This window comes from Meriones unguiculatus, chromosome 17, assembly GCF_030254825.1.
Source record: "Meriones unguiculatus strain TT.TT164.6M chromosome 17, Bangor_MerUng_6.1, whole genome shotgun sequence".
NCBI classification, from domain to species: Eukaryota; Metazoa; Chordata; class Mammalia; order Rodentia; family Muridae; genus Meriones; species Meriones unguiculatus.
The window spans coordinates 53,933,333-53,952,784 of record NC_083364.1 but is presented as its reverse complement, the minus strand read 5'-3'; positions in this window follow the sequence as shown (position 1 = coordinate 53,952,784).

Sequence of the window (19,452 nt, the reverse complement as noted above, 5' to 3'; positions counted from 1 at the left end):
CGGGGTGGAGGACCTCCCCTATCAGTGGACAGGGGCATGGGAGGAGATGAGGGAGGGACAGTAGGTTTAGGAGAGAATGAGGGAAGGGGCTATAGCTGGTATTCAAAGTGAACAAGCTATAATTAACATAAAAATTAAAATTAAAAAACAAGGTAGACAACTTCAAAAAAATGAAAGGGGTTCTATACTCTAAGCACAATGAAAATTTTATCTTCCTTGATTGTTTTCTTAATTGTGGTGAGATTCAGCTAAATAAAATTAACTACTTTGGACTAGGATGTTTTAGTCTTTCTAAAAATTATAATAAAATAATAAAAGCAAAACAGACAAACAAAATTGATTGATGTCCTTCAGGGACTAAATGCAAATAAGTTTTCAGTTTCTTTCTTATTATTCCTGTGTTTTGAAAGCTGCTTATCCTCACTGCCACATTCAAGTGAAGACCATCAAGTTTTCATTTATCTAAAAATAAATGATTAACTCATGGTTTGAGAGCTTATCAGTACACTAATATTTGATCTGTGCAAAGTGACGATAACTAAGGTTTGTCTTTTGCCAGAATTATTACAAGGATCATGGCAATATTGGCTTTGAAGTGTAGCTTTAGTTATAACGTCAACAGGAAACAGAGGTATGTTCATGGATAATTTAAGGACAGGGATGTTTAGAGTGTGTGGGCAGGATTAAGAGGAGCAAATAACAGATGTAAAGTGCTTAGAAAGTATGAAAACAAAGGCAAACTATTACCTCCAGATGGAAGATGAGAGAAAAAGTTGGCAGCACCTACTGACTCAGGACCATAGGAAGATAGCATCACATAAGGAATCTCTGACAGAATAAATGCACAATCAGAAGATATTTCTTGTCCTATCACTTTCTAAGTATTTGAAGAAATTTACTAACACTTTATACATGCCCATCTTAGTTAACGCTAATCAGATTCCTTAAGTTACAAGAGGGTAATGCAGAGGGTTCCAGTAAGACAGAGACAAAATAAACTGAAAGAGTCTTGAAATGGAAAAAAAATTAAAAAAAAATATTTTTATAGATTCACTCACAAGGAATAACAAAAATCAGCTCTTTTAGAGCTGGTGCAACAAGTCTCTCCCTAGATGGCCTTAGATCCCAAGGCCATCTAAGGAGAGACTTGTTCAAAGACACCAGTCTTTAATCAAGAGACAAGCCATATTAGTTCCTGAAGAAACAAGAGACAATTAGTCCTAAAGGGTACAGAAAAACATGCAAGGATTAAAGTGTAGCAGGTGATAGAACAGGGTTGGAAGAACCAGTGAATATTGGAGCCATTGCAAAGGATGTGGGAACCGAGCACTGTAGGACTTACACAGAAATCGACAGCATACATGTCACTTTTAAATAGCACACATTGTGCTATTGGGTTTGAAAGATGCTTCATAACTGCTTCTCAGATCCCTGAAAAATCAGATGATCCAGAAGAAATTCGGAGAACGATTTAATATATCATTAGAGGACCCCTCTAACTGGCTGGGGGTATAAACCCATACAAAATTGACCCCTGCAAGTTAGCATTATTTAAAGTTATGTATCACATCACAAGTTAGCATCAAATCAAGTTCCACATTGTTTTACAGAAGGAACTAATGTAGGGTAAGCATTTCAAAGAAAGTGCTTGTCTATTATTTCACTGATTCTTCTGGAATTATAGTAAAGCAAGAATGAGGTGTGTGTGTGTGTGTGTGTGTGTGTGTGTGTGTGTGTGTGTTGTCCCAGGAAATGAAAAATTTTTCATCTTCATTTCAATTTTTGTCAGAGTTTCAGTCCAAGTTTCTTTTTGTAATTGTTTTTAAATAACAACAATGAAATATTGAAATAGAAACTAAGAATAACAAAAGCTTAAAAGATCAGCAACTCCTGCCTTGGGGTTGTTCTTTGGAGAGTTTTTTTCCTATTTTTCTTTTTTTTTTTAAACATCAGGTGCTTAGAAACTGATTGATAGACTTCTGCAACTAAAAGGTGAACTGTCTTCCTCTACTAAGCTCAAGAGGTAGCAATTCTGTCACCAATGTACCTGCCTTTCTCTGGGTCACCTGTACCTACTTACAGTTTCTTTCAGATAAACCAACAGTGAATCTCTGAACACAGTTCATATTTAAATGTAAAAAGGTTTGATAATTAAAAACAAACAAACAAAAAAAATTTCTTTGACGACAGTGTCCATTGCTTTACAGAAGCTTTTCAGTTTCATGAGGTCCCATTTATTGATTGTTGCTCTTAGAGCCTATGCTGTTGGTTTGTGTTCAGGAACTTGTCTCCTGTGCCAATGAGCTCAAGGCTCTTCTCCACATTTTCTTCTACGTGGTTTAGTGTGTCTGGTTTTATGTTGAGGTCTTTAATCCATTTGGACTTTAGTTTTGTGCAGGGTGATAAGTATGGATCTATTTGAATTTTTCTACATGTAGACATCCAGTTAGACCAGCACCATTTGTTGAAGATGCTGTCTTTTTTTCCATTGAATGGTTTTTGCATCCTTGTCAAAAATCAAGTGTCCATAAGTGTGTGGATTTATGTCAGGGTCTTTTATTCGATTCCATTGATCCACCAGTCGGTTTCTATGCCAGTACAGCCTACAGATTGGGAAAGGATCTTCACCAACCCTATATCTGACAGAGGACTAATATCCAGTATATATAAAGAACTAAAGAAGTTAAACAGCAAAAAATCAAGTAATTCAATTAAAAAATGGAGTACAGAGCTAAACAGAGAATTCTCAATAGAGGAGTATCGAATGGCAGAGAAACACTTAAAGGAATGCTCAACCTCATTAGCCACCAGGGAAATGCAAATTAAAATGACCCTAAGATTTCACCTTACACCCATCAGAATGGCTAAGATCAAAAACTCAAGAGACAACACATGCTGGAGAGGTTGTGGAGAAAGGGGAACCATCCTCCACTGCTGGTGGGAATGTAAACTTGTACAACCACTCTGGAAATCAATCTGGAGCTTTCTCAAACAACTAGGAATAGCACTTCTTCAAGATCCAGCTATACCACTCCTAGGCATATACCCAAAAGGGGCTCAAGTACACAATAAGGACATTTGCTCAACCATGTTTGTAGCAGCTTTATTTGTAATAGCCAGAAGCTGGAAACAGCCCAGATGTCCCTAAGAGGAGGAATGGATGCACAAATTGTGGTATATCTACACAATGGAATGTTACTCAGGAATAAAATACAAGAAAATCATGAAATTTGCAGGTAAATGGTGGGATCTGGAAAAGATCATCCTGAGTGAGCTATCCCAGCAGCAGAGGGATGCACAGGGTATATACTCACTCATATAGACACATAATATAGGATAAACCTACTAAAATCTGCACACCTAAAGAAACTAATCAAGAGAGAGGACCCTGATTAAAAGGCTCAATTCCTATCCAGAAAGGCAAAGAGGATGGACATCAGAAGAAGGAGAAAAGAGGGAACAAGTCAGGAGCCTGACACAGAAGACCTCTGAAAGGTTCTGCCCTGCAGACTATCAGTGCAGATGCTGAGACTTATGGGCAACCTTTGGGCAGAGTGCAGGGAATCTTATGAAAGAAGTGGGAAACAGTAAGATCTGGAGAGGACAGGAACTCCACAAGGAGAGCAACAGACCCAAAAAATCTGAGCACAGGGGTCTTTCCTGAGACTGATACTCCAACCAAGGATTATGCATGGAGATAACCTAAGACCCCTGCACAGATGTAGCCCATGGCAGTTCAGTATCCAAGTGGGTTCCATTGTAATAGGAACAGGGACTGTCTCTGACATGAACTGATTGGCTTGCTCTTTAATTACCTCCCCCTGAGGGGGAAGCAGCATTACCAGGCCACAGAAGAAGACACTGCAGCCACTCCTGATGAGACTTAATTGACTAGGATCAGAAGGAAGGAAAAGAAGACCTCCCCTATTAGTGGGCTTGGGGAGGGGCATGCATGCAGAGGGTGGAGGAAGGGAGGGATTGAGATGGGAGGAGGGAGAGAACCACAGGGGGGTATACAAAGTGAATAAAGTGTAATTAATAAAGAATTAAGAAAAAAGTACGTGAAACACACAAAAAACTTAGGAGTACAATTAAAGTACCTCATTTAAATTTCAAAGAGTATAAAACACTCAAAAAATTGCTTATCAACTGAGTCACTTTTGTATTCACTTTGTGTGCATGTATGTGTGAAAATGCACGGCACTGGGCAGCATCCACAAATACCAAAGGATGATTGTCTGGAATAGTTTCTCTCTTACCACCATGTGGGGTATGGGAACTAAATTCAGGTCATCAGGCTTGTTGACGAGCTCTTTTACTGGCTGGGACATTGAGTCGTCCTGATTTTGAATAATTAGCAGAAAATAAAGTATTACTATATTAAAGATAAAGATTGCTTTCTAAAAAATGATTGTAGTTGCATTTATTGGTTTTCATTGAAATTGACAAGAATGTTTGCTAGCAACAGGCTTAAGGTCAGCACAGCTGACACTGGTGGAAGAAACTTGGAAAATGTTTACAGACTGTTTTCACACTTTGATCTATTTTCCCTTTTATTCTCCTCTAACTGAGAAAACTTGTCCAAAGGCATCTTTGTTGTGAGTGATCCTAAAAGAATATTTCAAACAAGAGTAACTGGGTATCGATCAATATATGCAGATCTTGAGAACTTCAAAATGTCTCTGCAGCTACAAAGCAAAGCCACACAGAATCCTGCTGTTTCTGCTCTTCTAGTTTTAGTCCACACATTCTCGATAATAGAAGTTTTGAGACAATCTATATTATTATTTACTAAATATTGCATAAAAAGTATTCGTGCTTACATATGAATCTGTGGTATGTAGTTTAGAAAATTCTGCAGAACTGATTTCTAGCATTTGAACTATTGTCTCACTTGTACTATAACTGGAATGAAAGTATTAACTAAAACCATCTATTTGATTCTGTTTATAGAACAGAAGATAGAGTTCTGAAAGTTGGATAAATGAGACATATTTTTGTTTCATATATATATATCTTATGTTATTTACCATATATATATATATACCATATGCATCATATATTTGCCAAATATATATCTATGTATCATATCTTTACCATATATATATATATATATATATATATGTACATATATACACCATATATGTATGTACGTATGTATGTATTTACTCTCCACACTGGGATTTTAAAGCAGTGGTGGAACCAGAATCAATGATGTTTTCTGCACATGAGTTACCATAGTTACTTACTATAAATTTTGCAATTGTTTGATTAATTTATATCTATTACAATGTTCTGTGATAGGCACAAGAATAAAGACTTTATATTTCCTAAGTATTCATCTGTAGAAAACAACTCCTGGCACTTATCAGGCACTCAAAAAGTGTTCACATGGCATTTCACGACTTAGAAACTATGAGTTGGTGAGATTTAATGGGGAGAGGCAAGGGGAAGGAAAGATGGTCATACAGAGATAGAGGGAAGAGGAAGGAATACATATCACTAAAGGTACTTGAAAAGCTACAGAGATTTTTATTATTTTATGCCTACTTAAAATTATACACATACATATATATATCACATACTCATATAGCTTAATTGAAGTTGCTCTAATTTAGGTAATAATGTTCACCCCAATAAACTATAGACAATCTAATAGAAACCATAAATGAGTAATCTTCTTTCAGGTTATGAGACTCCCCAGTTACATAGGTTATTACCATTGCCCTCAGTGCCTTCCAGAAATATCAGGTAAGACTCTATTGTTGAAGAAACTACAGTATTTGTAAGAATTGATCTGTAACTCTCCTTCCTAAGAACTAGCTCTAACAGCCACCACTGGAGAAAAAAACAAAAACAAAAACAAAAACAAAAACAAAAAACAATAGTACTAGTTGGTGGTAATGCCAAAGAACCACAATGACCAGTGAATGGAGATATTCTTAATGGTGCAACAGTGGTACTTATATTCTGGGGTTAAATATTGCCCAATAGGAAGAAATTCATATATTGAAGTATAAAATTATCCAGCTCTATGTATCTTCTGAGGCCATGAAACCTAGAGGGGAATTTATTCTCTTTTTCCTAGCCGATAGAAGTTCTAACTGCATTCTAAACACACACCCTTATATCCACAGGTATGTGTAGCCCTTGCTTGTCATCCAGGAAGCTTCTTTTTAAACACAGCTGGTCAAAATGCAGAAAGCAGCAGACAAAGGGTGACCAACCACCCATAGCTAATACATTCAATATAGCCCTATTCTTTATTTTTTAATGGATAATTATTATTGATTTTATTTCCCCCATTTTTCATTTTTTATTAATTACATTTTATTCACTTTGTATCCCACTGTATTCCCCCCTCCCCTCCCAATGCCAGCTTCCCTCCTCCAGTCCACTGATAGTGGAAGTCGTCCTCTCCTTCTTTCTGATCGTAGTTTATCAGATCTCATCAGGAGTTATAAGTCCCATTCTTAAGTCCCGGGAAACATCCTGGAAGATGGGACAGAAACATTATTATAAGAGCCAGAGGATCAAGACTACCACCTATTGCAAGGCAGTGTCATTTAGAGAAAATCAAAGAAGGCTGACGGTAGGTGGAAGGATAATATATTGCATAAAATCTTTCAGAGTTACTAATATTAAAATTATTTTTAAAAAATAATGGTTGATGGCCATGCCAGCTAAGGGTGCAAGTATGCTAGCTGCAGACCTCCCTTCTCTGTCACTTTTTTCCTCCAAGTCCAGCCTGTCTCATCCCCTGCTCTGTAGTAGACTACCTGCTGCAGCCTTCTCTCCCTCCCTGCTCCCTCACCAGATCTTCTCCTCTAACCTTCCTTTCTCTCATTCATCACTTTATCCTAGCCTCCAACTCCAGCAGGCATTATCTGCAAACCTGCCAGCCATGGCTGACAGAGAAACAAGTAGATAAGGGAGTCAGGTTGGTGAGTTTTAGACCTTTATTCTCCCTCCCCTCCTCCAGCTTATAACAACCTTCATAGCTCTTTTGTGGTCTTTCCTCACTCTGCCCCAATTCCCATGGGACTAAGCAGATCCTCGTGGAACACCCAGCTTTCTTCCCTCTCATGGAACCTCTCAGCCCTCCCGTTCATAGCCCATATTCATTCCTTAGTGTGGGCCATCATACCTAGAAATCTAGAAACTCATACAATCACTATGGAAATCAGAGTGGTAGTACTTGAGAAAATGTGATTTGATGTACCTTATCATCCAGCTCTACCATTTTTGCTCATATATGCAAAAGGTGCTTCATTTTACCACAGAGAGACTTCTTCAGTCATGTTCACTGCTTCTCTATTCATAATATCCAGAAGTTAGAAACAATCTAAGTGTCCCTTAACGAATGGATACAGTACATGTGCTACAGTTGTACAATGAGATATTACTTAGCCATTTAAAAAATGAAATCATGCCATTCTTAGGTAGATGAATAGAATTAGAAAACATCATCCTGAATGGGGCAACCATGTCCCAGAAAGACAAATATGCTATGAATTCACCTATTTGTAGATATCAGCTGTTAACAACGCTATAATACGTAGAATCACAGAGACTAGATAGTAAGACTAGGAAAGGGAGATAATCTCCCTAAGAAAGGGAAGTTTAATAAATAATAGTATGGATAGTTGGGTTGGGGTTTGGAGCTATTGATCAGTTGGGGAGGGAAGAGGAGAGGACAAGAAGGGAGAGAATATAGGGATAAAGAGCTAAAATTAAGGGCCATTTGGGTAGTATGAAGACCTAACACAGTAGAAGATTCCTAAAATATAAACATATATGAAGGTGATCTAAATTAAATCACCAAATAGTGGGAATACAGAGCCCCATCTGGCCATCTCTTGTCACCACATGAAGCTTCCAGTAAAGGAAATGGGTTGCATAATATAATCAAGTTGTTGACCAGAGGCGTTTCATGGAAACCCCCAAACATTCCCAGGCTGTTGCCAAGACTATATGTTGCTGTCTACAAGTTGACTGCAAAATCTTATTGCTGAACACACCTACACAACTCGTTGAAAATGAAGATATTGAGATGGTGCCTAGATATAACTTTTACCCCTACTGACTGGTGTTCAGAGCACTAGAAGATAGTATGCATACTACCAAAGAAGAAGGTAAATACCGAGCTGCAAATCCTTTGATGTACAAAATTTTAGTTTTTTACTCAGGGAGTTTTACTGGGGAAACAAACTATTCTCTCTCTCTCTTTAAAAAAAAATTTAGTTCTTTGTGAATATTACATCATGCATCACAATCCTACTCATCTTTCCCTCCCCTGCTACTTGTCCTCCACCATTGCAACCTCCCTGCCAACAGAGATTCCAGTTTAGTATCTTTATGGGATTCACGAGTGTGCAAACAACTGGGTATCTGAAGCTGTTCTTTGCTTCTTTGTGGGTTCTTCTTTCTTCCACCCTTCTTCACTCATTTTTTTCACCCTTCCAAACTCCTAATAGTGGATAAGAGAGAATAAGGATGGCGAGGAAAGGAAAGAGAGCCCTGAATAAAGTTAGGGGTCAGAAAAGGGGCTGTGCTATCACCAAACTACTTCCTGCTGAATAGAGACATCGAGTTCCTAGGGACAAGTTTGATCTTCACTGCCAGGATGTTTAATTTTTTTCTTCTTTTTGTTCCTTTTTTGCACATGACTACTTAATAAACCACTGATCATGGGCCTCTACACAGCTTCTGGTAAAAGCACAGACCAACAACAGGGCCCCTTGTTGTGTAGGACCACAGACCCAGACAAGGCCCTCAGGGGGCGCTGCCTGGATCACTAACATCAAGATGACCTCAGGCTGCAACTTAGGCCACATCAATATTCCTTGGACACCACCATGGCCTCAGGCTGCAGCACAGACTACAGACATCCAGATGTCCTTCGGTGGTAACACTGGCCATGGACATCAACAGAAACCTGGCTACAGTAGGACCATGGATGCAGACATCACTCTCACCATCTGCATGGACCCAGACATCACCATAGCTTCAGGTAGCAAGACAGGCCACGCATATCAACATGGTGTGTAGCCACAGCATGGCCTCTAAACATCAAGATGGCCCAAGGCTTCATCACAGACCAGAGGTATCCTCATGGCCTTTGGTGGAAACAAGGGCCATGGACATCGACACAGATCACAGAGGCAGTAAGATCATGGACCCAGACATGTCCCTTGATGGCAGCAAGGACCTGAACATCACCATGGTTTCAGGAGGAGGCAGTACAGGCCACTGAGATCAACATGGCTTCCTGTAGCAGCTTAGCCTAAAAATATTGATGTGTCTTCAGACTGCAACACAGACCGTGGCTATCTGCATGGTTCTTGGTGGTAACATAGGCCACAGTCATCAACATGGCTCCCAGCAGGGCTGGGCACTGCCTGGCTGGACTCAAGCACCACTTTTAATGGTTCTAACAGATAATAGCTTTTGCATACAGTTTGATTAAATATAATATAATATCTTTGAATTTTTGGAGGAATGTACGAGCACCCAAATTGTTAAAAATATACCATGAAGTCAGCTATTTATTTGGTTTTAGAACCATGTAGTTAATTGCCAATTTTTAGAAAGCATTAAGCATATATAAGTGAATCATGCACTGTAGTATCTGGAATGTGATTTGGGATAAAAGTAATCAGCACTCTAGAAATACAGATTTTTGAGGGGTTTGTTATTTTTTAATTAAAAATTTTATTCACATGGCAATGGAAGGGTTAAAAAATAATATTGGCCCATGTGTGTTTTTTCTTCTAAACAACAGGAAAGCAATGGATTCTTGTTTTTTTATTTTCATTTCTTAGGCTTGTTAGAAATAGATCAACTAATGTTTGTGTCAAAAAACACTTAAGTCCATGCCAGAGACAGGTCCTGCTCCCCTTAATAGAGACTCCCATGAAGACTGAGCTGCCCATGGACTACATCTGAGCAGAAGATCTAGGTCCTCTCCATGCATGGTCCTTGGATGGACTATTGGTCTCTACAGATGCTCCACCACCACCTTGGGCCCAGGTTTTTTGACTCTGTTGGTCTCCTTGTGAAGCAACTATCCCCACACATCTTTCTATCACCTTCTTCTATACGGTTCTCTGCACTCTGCCCAAAGTTTGGCTATGAGTCTCAGCATCTCCTTTGATACCCTGATGGATAGAGTCTTTCAGAGGCCCCCTGTGGAAGGCTTCTGTTCTTTTCCCTGCCTTCTCCTGCTTCCAACTTAGCCCCTCAGCTCAGGCGAAGCTCATAGGCTGCTCTGTTTCCAAGTGGGTTCCCTAGTAAGGGGATTAGGAACTGTCTCTGACATGAACTCAGTGACTGGTTTCTTGGTCACCTTTCCTTGGAGGGTTCAGTCTTGCCAGGCCACAGAGAAATATGATGCAGCCAGCCCTGATGAGACCTAATAGGCTAGGGTCAGATAGAAGGGGAGAAGGTCCTCTCCTATCAGTGGACTAGGGGAGAGGCATAGGGGTAGATGAGGGAGAGTGGGTGAGACTGGGAAGAGGTGAGGGGCTGGCTACAGCTGGGATACAAAGTGAATAAATTGTAATAAATAATATATAAATAGACACAAAACATTAAAAAATAATTAATAATTGAAAGGCCTTCTTTATCCTGTCCAGAGAAACACCCAGATTTAGAAGGGAAAGCCTAGGTACCAAACATGCAATTCCCATTTCCAGGGCATACACAACTATCAGGAACTCCTTATCTTGATTCAGAGTTTTGAGTGTCATCCTGGGTAACACAGGAATCCCCAGGTGGTATTCTCCTGACCATTGGCACTCAGTAACATCATAATGAAGCATTCAACTATGGCAGAATTCATGTGTTAGTAACAGCTTAACAGTCACCTTTGCCAACCACCTGTCAATCTTTGAAACTACTTTTTCTAAATTCTTGGGGTTTGTGATTGCATTTCCCTGAGGTTGGCACCTGGGAACTCTGGCTTTTGATCTTCCATTTCCAATCCTCAATCAACTTCAGGGATGAAGTTTTGTTATCTTGCCAATCATGAACAAATATTTCTAGCCATATCCTCTTAAAATAAAGTTCCTTTTCAATCTATAATTGTAAGCTAAGGTCTTTTATAAAGGATTTGCTAAAATAGCTCATTTGTGCATATGGCCTGGACATTGACTCTGCATATTACATGGTGTAACTTTCTGAAGTAAATGTTTCATCTTGTCAAGTATCAAAACATTTCTTTTGTTTGTGCCATTTTGACTCTTACTGCAGAACCCACATGGTCAAGAAAACCATTTCCTCTGCAAATAGCTATTTAATAAATAGACATGTTTTCCTATTAGGTTTATTCACTATGCAGTATTTCTTGCCTAAATGAACAGTAGCATTCTATACAATGTTCTAAATCAATCTGGAATTTGACCCTCGGAGATGAAGGAAGTTGAAAAGAGCAGCAAGCATGCTGGAATTTTATCCCATACTGAACACTGAGGTGTACATTTCCTACGTATTGGAGATGGAACATCATAATATTCAGGCACTAGCATTGCATTTTTCTATTGCAGTGTAAATCATGATTTCAATAGATTATATCTCTTTGTCACAGTTTATAAACATAGAGATAAGATCAAATCTAGTTGGCAACATTGATATTATGGAGTATTTAACATGTCTGCAAGGAGCACAAGGCATGAGTCTTAAATGGTTTGGCTCCCCAACATAGCAGTAAGATTTTCAGCTCTGCTGTTACAGGCTTAGGACACCGGGGATCATTTCTCACATTTTATCATGTTTTCAATGATGCCTTCCTTGATTCGCATTTTCTTATTCTTTGTGATGTATTTTCATCAAACAATATTATCATTTATCTAATTGCCCCTTTTCATTTTACACTGAACTTCTTTAAAACAAAATCAAGGGCTAGGCTGTTGCATTTGGGATCCTAAAAGCAAGTGTGATCTCCTGATAAAAAGTTCAGGGACTAGCAGAGTCTACCACTTACAAGAAATGTGGGAGTTAGTGACAAATATTTTAACATGGCCTTTCAGACAAGGCATGGCTTAAGAAAATCAAAGTCCTTCAAATTTCACCTTCAAGTTTGTCTGGCATCTAACACAAAAGTATATATTATATTCTTTCCATTTTTCTGTATCCTCCAAAAGGAAGATATGTTGTCATTTAAGATGTGTCATATAAGCTTGCTTAGGCAAACTATAAAAAATTGAAGCTGACATTTGTGCACCTGATTTAAAACCATTACACCATCATATCACATTTTTACAAGAAAATGTCTCCTTCCCTCTAAAATACTGTCTTAAAAACAGATTATTAAACACATTTTTATATTGTTTAGATTCTCTGTTTAGAAGAGTGAATTTGGGTCTAGGGATATAGCTCATTGGCAAAATGAGTACTTAGCTAGTGTGAGGCCCTAGGTTCAATCTTCAGTGCCTTACACAATGCATACCAAAGCATTAAATTGTACTTTCTTTGACCCAACAGAAATTCATTTTGGTGATGTGTGAAATACACACTCTGAAATATGACATCATCTTCAGCATGGCCTCTTTTACTCTTTATTATGGAATCTTTTCTCTTTCTGTACTGGAAAAAAAAATTGAAAGAGAAAGTCAAAAGAACTAAAGTTGGTCAATGCTATTCTCACTAAAAGCCTAGGAGCCTCAGTTCTGAAAATGTTCTAGTAAAGATGAGCTGTAAACACACCTGGGCATTTTGGGGATCTGGGAAATAGTATTTAGCTGTTCCAGGCCTCTTATACGCTCACGGATTCAGTACCTAAATCTGAGTGTTGGAGATACTTCACTAGGTCTAAAGGGCTAGGAGTTGAATTTTTCCCCTAAAAGCAATCACACGCTTAGTTTACAGAACATCAAAGGCAAGAGAGTAGCACCATGTTATAAGCTTCCTGCCTGTGCTCTTTGTGAGGATCTAAGTCAGGCCAAAGATCCAAAAAGTCCATTAGTGGTAATGAGAAAGGAACACAAAATACAACGTGCTACCACTTAAAAACTCTACAGTGGGTACAGATCCATTAGGATGTCAGCACATCAAAAGGACCTAACTCATCCGCCACATCAGTGTCGTTTTTTTTGTTTGTTTGTTTGTTTTTCTTAAAAGTTTAGTAAAGCATGGGTTTATTTTGTGAGTTACTATTTAGATTTTCTGGACAGTCCAAAAAAGAGGATGAAAATGGACATTTAGTTAAGTGTCCATTAGGTAAATGAAGGATATGCATAACACTTAGAACATTCATGTGACATAGTTTTGAAAGATAGTGTTCACATTTTAAAGGCAATCAGTAATTTGGTGAACGAATGTAATATTTCTATTTTTGATAATTTGCTGCTGCTTAATGCCCTACAAAGATGGAACATAAATAAGAAATTTTAAAGAAATAAATTCCTTTTTACATCAGCTTATCTTAATTTTAGATTCCATCTTACTGATGTGAAAATAGCCTTTGCAAGAAGACAAAGTGATAGGATAATTCTATCTTAATTAAGTTTTGGAGGATTTAATTTTCAACATAAGTACAGTCCAAAGATTAAGTTATGAAATATTTAATACCCTGTTCGAAGGCAGGGTATTGTGGAAGACCTAGGAATAAAAGTGATCACATTTTCCCTCAAGGCATTTGTTCCTTGTAATGCAGGGAAAAGGGTTGCACTTAAAAAAAAAAAACAGACAAAGTTCAATATTCGGTCAGTTAAAAACTCAAAAATCAAATTCAGTATACATTTCAGAATTAGGAATTCTTGGGCAAAGTATTATTTCTCAGTGTTCTACTACAATAAGTTTTTAGCAAAATAATTTCTTATTTATAGTTAATTTATTAGAGAACCTTTTAGTTCGTACTAGAAGAACATAGGTAGTAGTGATTGTTCAGTCAATAACGTATTCCTTAGTTCAATATGTTTTGGTCACCGTGAAAAAATTTGACTGTTCTAAAGCCTAAATTCTTTTTATTCCTTGCCATAAAGAGCAGACATTAAATTTGTAAGGAGATTCCATATAAAGATAAAAATGTAAGAAACTCTATATTGAAAAACAAGTGAGTCATCGAGGAGGAGTGCACTCTGAGGAGCAAGACACATTGTGTTCTCTACTTTTGTTTGTGTAGTGAGCACAAATGGGTTCCATGACTTAATCCTGCTAGGTCAGTGGGAAGTTTAACTTTACTCTTTCCTGACTATGTGCTTGTCTTCACTACTGGCAGCCCATAGACTTCACACGCGGCATACCTGAAGAGAGTTCCTTAATCTGCCCTCTCAATTAGTTCCTCTGAAGTGCTCAAGTCCTGAACCAGCATTGCTCTTCTCCAATGACCGCTTCTCCTTTTCTTCTCCCCTCCACTTTTAGCCATTCTATTTATTTATTTTTTATTTACTTTACATCCCAAAGGAGTCCTGTCTTTCCTATCCTCCCAGTCCCTCCTTTCTATCCTTTCCCCTTCCTCCCTGAAAAGTGGAGACTCCCTATTAACCTTCCCCAGCACATCAAGTCACATCAGGTCTTGAGCATATCCTCACTCCCTGAGGCCAGGCAAAGCAACCCTGCTAGGGAGATGTGATCCAAACGTAGGCAATAGAGTCCATGTTAGAAACAGCACCCCCCCTCCATTCGCCAGGCAAATCACATGAAGAACAAGCTGCTAATCGGCCACATATGTGTAGGGGGCCTAGATCCATGACTATGCATGTTCTTAGTTGATATCTCAGTCTTTGTAAGCCGCCATAGGGCTGGATTAGTTGTCTCTGTTGGTGTTCTTGTGACGTTCCTGTCCCCTCCATGTTCTTCCATCTTTCCCCACACTTCCACAGCACCCTGGGAGCTCTTCCCAATACTTGCCTGCAAGTTCCAGTATCTGTCTAAATTCACTGCTGGCTGGAGCCTCCTAAGGACAGTCAAGTTAGACTTCTTTCTGCGAGCATAGCAGGGCATCATTAATAGTGTCAGTGGCTAGTTCTCTACTGTGGGTGGGTCTTAGGTTGGGCCAATTATGGGTGGGACATTTCCTCAATCTTTGTTCTCCCTTTATCCCTGCCCTTGTAGGCAAGGTAACTCTTGGATCAAAGATTTTGATTATTGGGTTATTGTTTCTCCTCTTTCCACTAGTACTGCCTGGCTAGGAGGTGGTCACTTCAGTCTTCATATCCCCCTGTTAGGAGTCTCAGCTAGAGTCACCCCATCACCGTTCCCCCCACATCTGATCCCCACCTTTGTTTCTCTCTCCATTCCATTCCCTGCCCAGTTCCTTCTTGTCATCCACTCCTGCTGTGTACTCTCCCCTTCTGGCACCCTTCCCTGGGCCCTCCTTGTTACCTAGCTTCTTGGGTCTGTGAATTGTAGTATGGTTATCTTCTAACATAGGTCTCATATATGCTTTATAAGTGAGTACATACCATGTGAGTCTTTCTAGGTCTGGGTTACTCCACTTAGGATGATCTTTTCTCGTTCCATCCATTTGCCTGCAAATTTCATTATTTATTTGTTTTTAGTAGCTGAGTAGTATTCCATTTTGTAAATGTACCACAATTTCTGTGTCTATTCTTTTATTGAGGGGCATGTAGGTTGTTTCTAGTTTCTGGCTATTATGAATAAACCTGCTACCAACATAGTTGAGCAAATGTCCTTGTTGTGTGGTGGAGTATTTTTTGAGTATATGCCCGGGAGCAGTATACCTGGGTCTTGAGGTAGAACTATTCCCAATTTTCTGAGAAAGTGCTATATTGATTTCCAGAGAGGTTGTATAAGTTTGCACCCCCACCAGCAATGGAGGAGGGTTCCCTTTTCTCCACATCCTTGCTACCATGTCTTGTCACGTGAGCTTTTGATCCTAGCTGTTCTTTCTCTCTTCTTCTCTCTTCTTCATCTTCTCCTTCTTTCTTCTCTTCATCCTCCCCTTATTCCTTCTTCATCTTGACTCGAATTTATGAGACCAGACCTCATGTAGCCTGGGTCTTGGATTTGGTGTGAAGCTAAGATGATTTTAAACTTTTGAGGCTACTGACTCTTTCCGATAAGTCCTGGGACTACAGGTGTGTACCACCAGACTTCAGTGTTCTGAGTTTGCTAGCCCCTCTCCTGAATCTCAAACCTACCTGGGATATTATCCCATAGTAAGGCGTGTCCTACCCATTCTGAAATCACAGCTTCTCTGGAATCTAATGATAATAGTGGAGACTCAAAGAGATGATAAATTTTAACCCTTCTTTCTTTCCTTTACAAATATATATAAATATTTATTAATATATATGTATATATATATATAATACGTGTGTGTGTGTGTGTGTGTGTGCATGCATGCACGTGCATGGGTGTGTAATAACTCCATTTTGGAAATTTCCAGTCAGCATGGCTAACATAAACTGGTGTGGAGATTTATAAAGCAGAGAAATTCAACATTCAGTGTTATTTTATTTGGTATCATTTCTAGCTGAATATCTACAAGTCAAACATGGTTAAAAATATCTTTGAAAAAGAAATTAACTTCCAAAGCATATATTGTGTGTATGTATTTGTATATTCAACTCTGTACTAAAATGTGTATGTGTAAATGATGCAAACATTAGTAATGTTTGTGGTGAGAATTTTATATTATCACACACACATATACATGTGATATTAATATGTGTATGTTTGGGTTTTGTCTTGGTTATGTTTTCTTTCACTTATGCTGTAGAGCTGTTTTTTATTTTTTATTTAAAATATTTGTACTAGCCCATTCAGATTTCATACAACGTGGCTTGATGATGTCTGCCCCATTGTCAGAATCCCCTCAGATCCTTCCTCTTCCTATTCACACAGCTTTGTGTCCCTCACTCCTTCTTGATTCATCAAGTCCTAACTGTGCTGCCCATATATTCTTGGATATGTGATCTTCCAAGGAATCATGGTCAACTTGTCAGTGACTGAATCTCCCTCTCCCAGCAGCTGTCTGCTGACAATAGCTCCTTCGCTAATGTTGGGACTTTGCTCTTGACCTCCCCTCTGCATTGTGGGATCTGATCTGGCTTGAGCTTGGGACACCTCTTCTGGATGATACCACAATTTTTGTGAGTTCCTACTTGATACTTTTTTGTTGCATATAGGAAACACTGTTTCCTTGTTGTCACCCACCACCTCTGGCTCTTACATTCTCACAGCCTGCTAACAATGATCCCTGGGCTTTGGGGAGGTTACACTGTGATGTATGATATACATGTCTTACATAGGGCTGCATATTTCACAGTCTCTTATTCTATATACCGTGACCAGTCATGGGGCTTTCTGTTAATCACCGTCTGCTGCAAATGGAAGCTTCTCTTATAAGGGTTGAGAAATGAATTAATATAAAGATCTGAGGACACTACATAGGACTTGTTTTAATACTGCACCCATTTAGTTGAAAAATAGTAGTGAATTCTCTCCTGTGGTCCAACCCTGTTTTGTCATAGGTTCTTAGGCAGAAAACAGTGCCAAGTATGAGTTTCATCTTGTGGAACAGGATGTAAATCCATCAGAAAGAAATTGGTTATTCCTGTGATATTCATACCACTATTGCATTAATGAGCATGTCTTTCTATGTTCACGGGGTTTCTGGGTAAGACTGATGATTACTTCTATCTTTCAGCAACATTCATAGCACCTTTCATAACTAGTAAACTATACTGTATTAAAGATCTCAGGTCAGTACCAGTGTGTTCTCTCCATGTTCTATGATTCAAGTGTGTGGTTTCTTTAGCAATAAGGTCTTACCAAAATCTTCTGGAGCATAACTAATACTATTGTCAATAGTCTGTAATATTAGATCCATGGGACCTCACTGATCAACAACTTTAAAACTCTAAAAGAGGTAACCCATTCCTGCCACTGGACTATTTTTTAATTGAAAATAGATTCTTCTCTTGTATAGTACACCCTGACCACAATTTCCCCAACCTTTACTCTTTCCAGATCTCCAACACTTCTCCTCTTCCCCAGATCCACTCCCCCTATGTTTCCTTTCAGAAAAGAGCAGGCCTCTAAGAGACAACAGGCAAACAGAATAAAACAAGATATAATGAGACAAAGCAAAAGCCCTCATATCAAGAATGAACAAGGCAATTCAATAGGAGGAAGAGAGCTCTAAGAGCAGGCAAAATAGTCAGAGATACTCATGTTCCTACTGTTATCAGTGGCCCCCAAACACCAAGCTAACAGCCATAACATATGGGACAGACCCTTGCAGGCTCCATATTTGTTAGTGTGTGGTATCAAGTAGTGGCGTTGTCATCCTGTTATAGGGTAACTCCAATATATGTAATGGTTACAATAGCATGGCAGGTTTCTATATGATTTTTTCTCAAGGTTTTTCATGTTATTTATCCTTCTCCATATTCTCCCTATACTTTGTTCTACCATTTTACTCACCAATTTAGTCTTTCCTGATCCATTAATTTCTATAAACCTTTAGAGTTTTATTATGTCAAGCAAGAATATTATCTAAGTTCAGGTGAAAGAGCAAGTCATTCTTTGATAGATTTTAATACTCCTAGAAATAAAAAAAAATCATGGAATACTGATGAAAATAAGAAGAATCGTAAGAATCTGGATATTTGCAGTGTTCAAGTTCTTTCCCGTTAAGGATCAAGGTTTCATGGTAGGTTAAATTGGATCATCAGCTTTAAGTCAGCCTGTACTATCTAAATGGCTTTCCTCAAACCACCAAGCCTGGCTTACTTGATTTTCCAATCTGCTTGGTATATCTTATCTTAAAGGTTGTGTTATGAATAATCTCACTTTAATGAAGTGTGTATTATTACACCATCACCAGTATGAAATGAAAGAACACTTAATTCTAGTACACTTTTATTTAGTTATAATTATTCCTCAACATTAATTTTACTTCTTAGAAATCTAGTCAACTTGCTTTTAAATCAGTTTTAGGATTCTCTAATTTAGGTGTTTATTTTTCAGTTCCACACAACACATTTTAATGTGAAAAGATAAAAAGAAAGTTTATATTGTGTGCCATCATCTTATTTCAGAATAAGCAGAGATTATTAAATGAAGTGATTGAAATTCCAAGGGTGGAATTCAATGTCGCTATATATTATATATAATGTCAATATATATTATAAAAAATATAAATTTTTTATTTATATTGTTTTAGTTGAGTTTTCTGTGTTACAATGCATTATGAAGACCTGCTCTCAGTGTGGTCGCAAACATAATATACAGTGGATTATTAAACAGTCAAATAAACAACAATGTACAATGGCATAGCATATGGGAATTTGGCCTACAAATAAAATGTCAGCTCTGCCAGCAAGCATCACATGGCTAAGACAAGTGTTCACCAGCAGTGAAAGTAGGATTGAATGATGACAATTGTATAAAAACGTAATAATGCAAGAGCCCTTTTCCAAATAAGAAATAGATGTGATTTGTCATGCTTTGAGCTTTAAAGTTATTTTTAGCACATTGTAG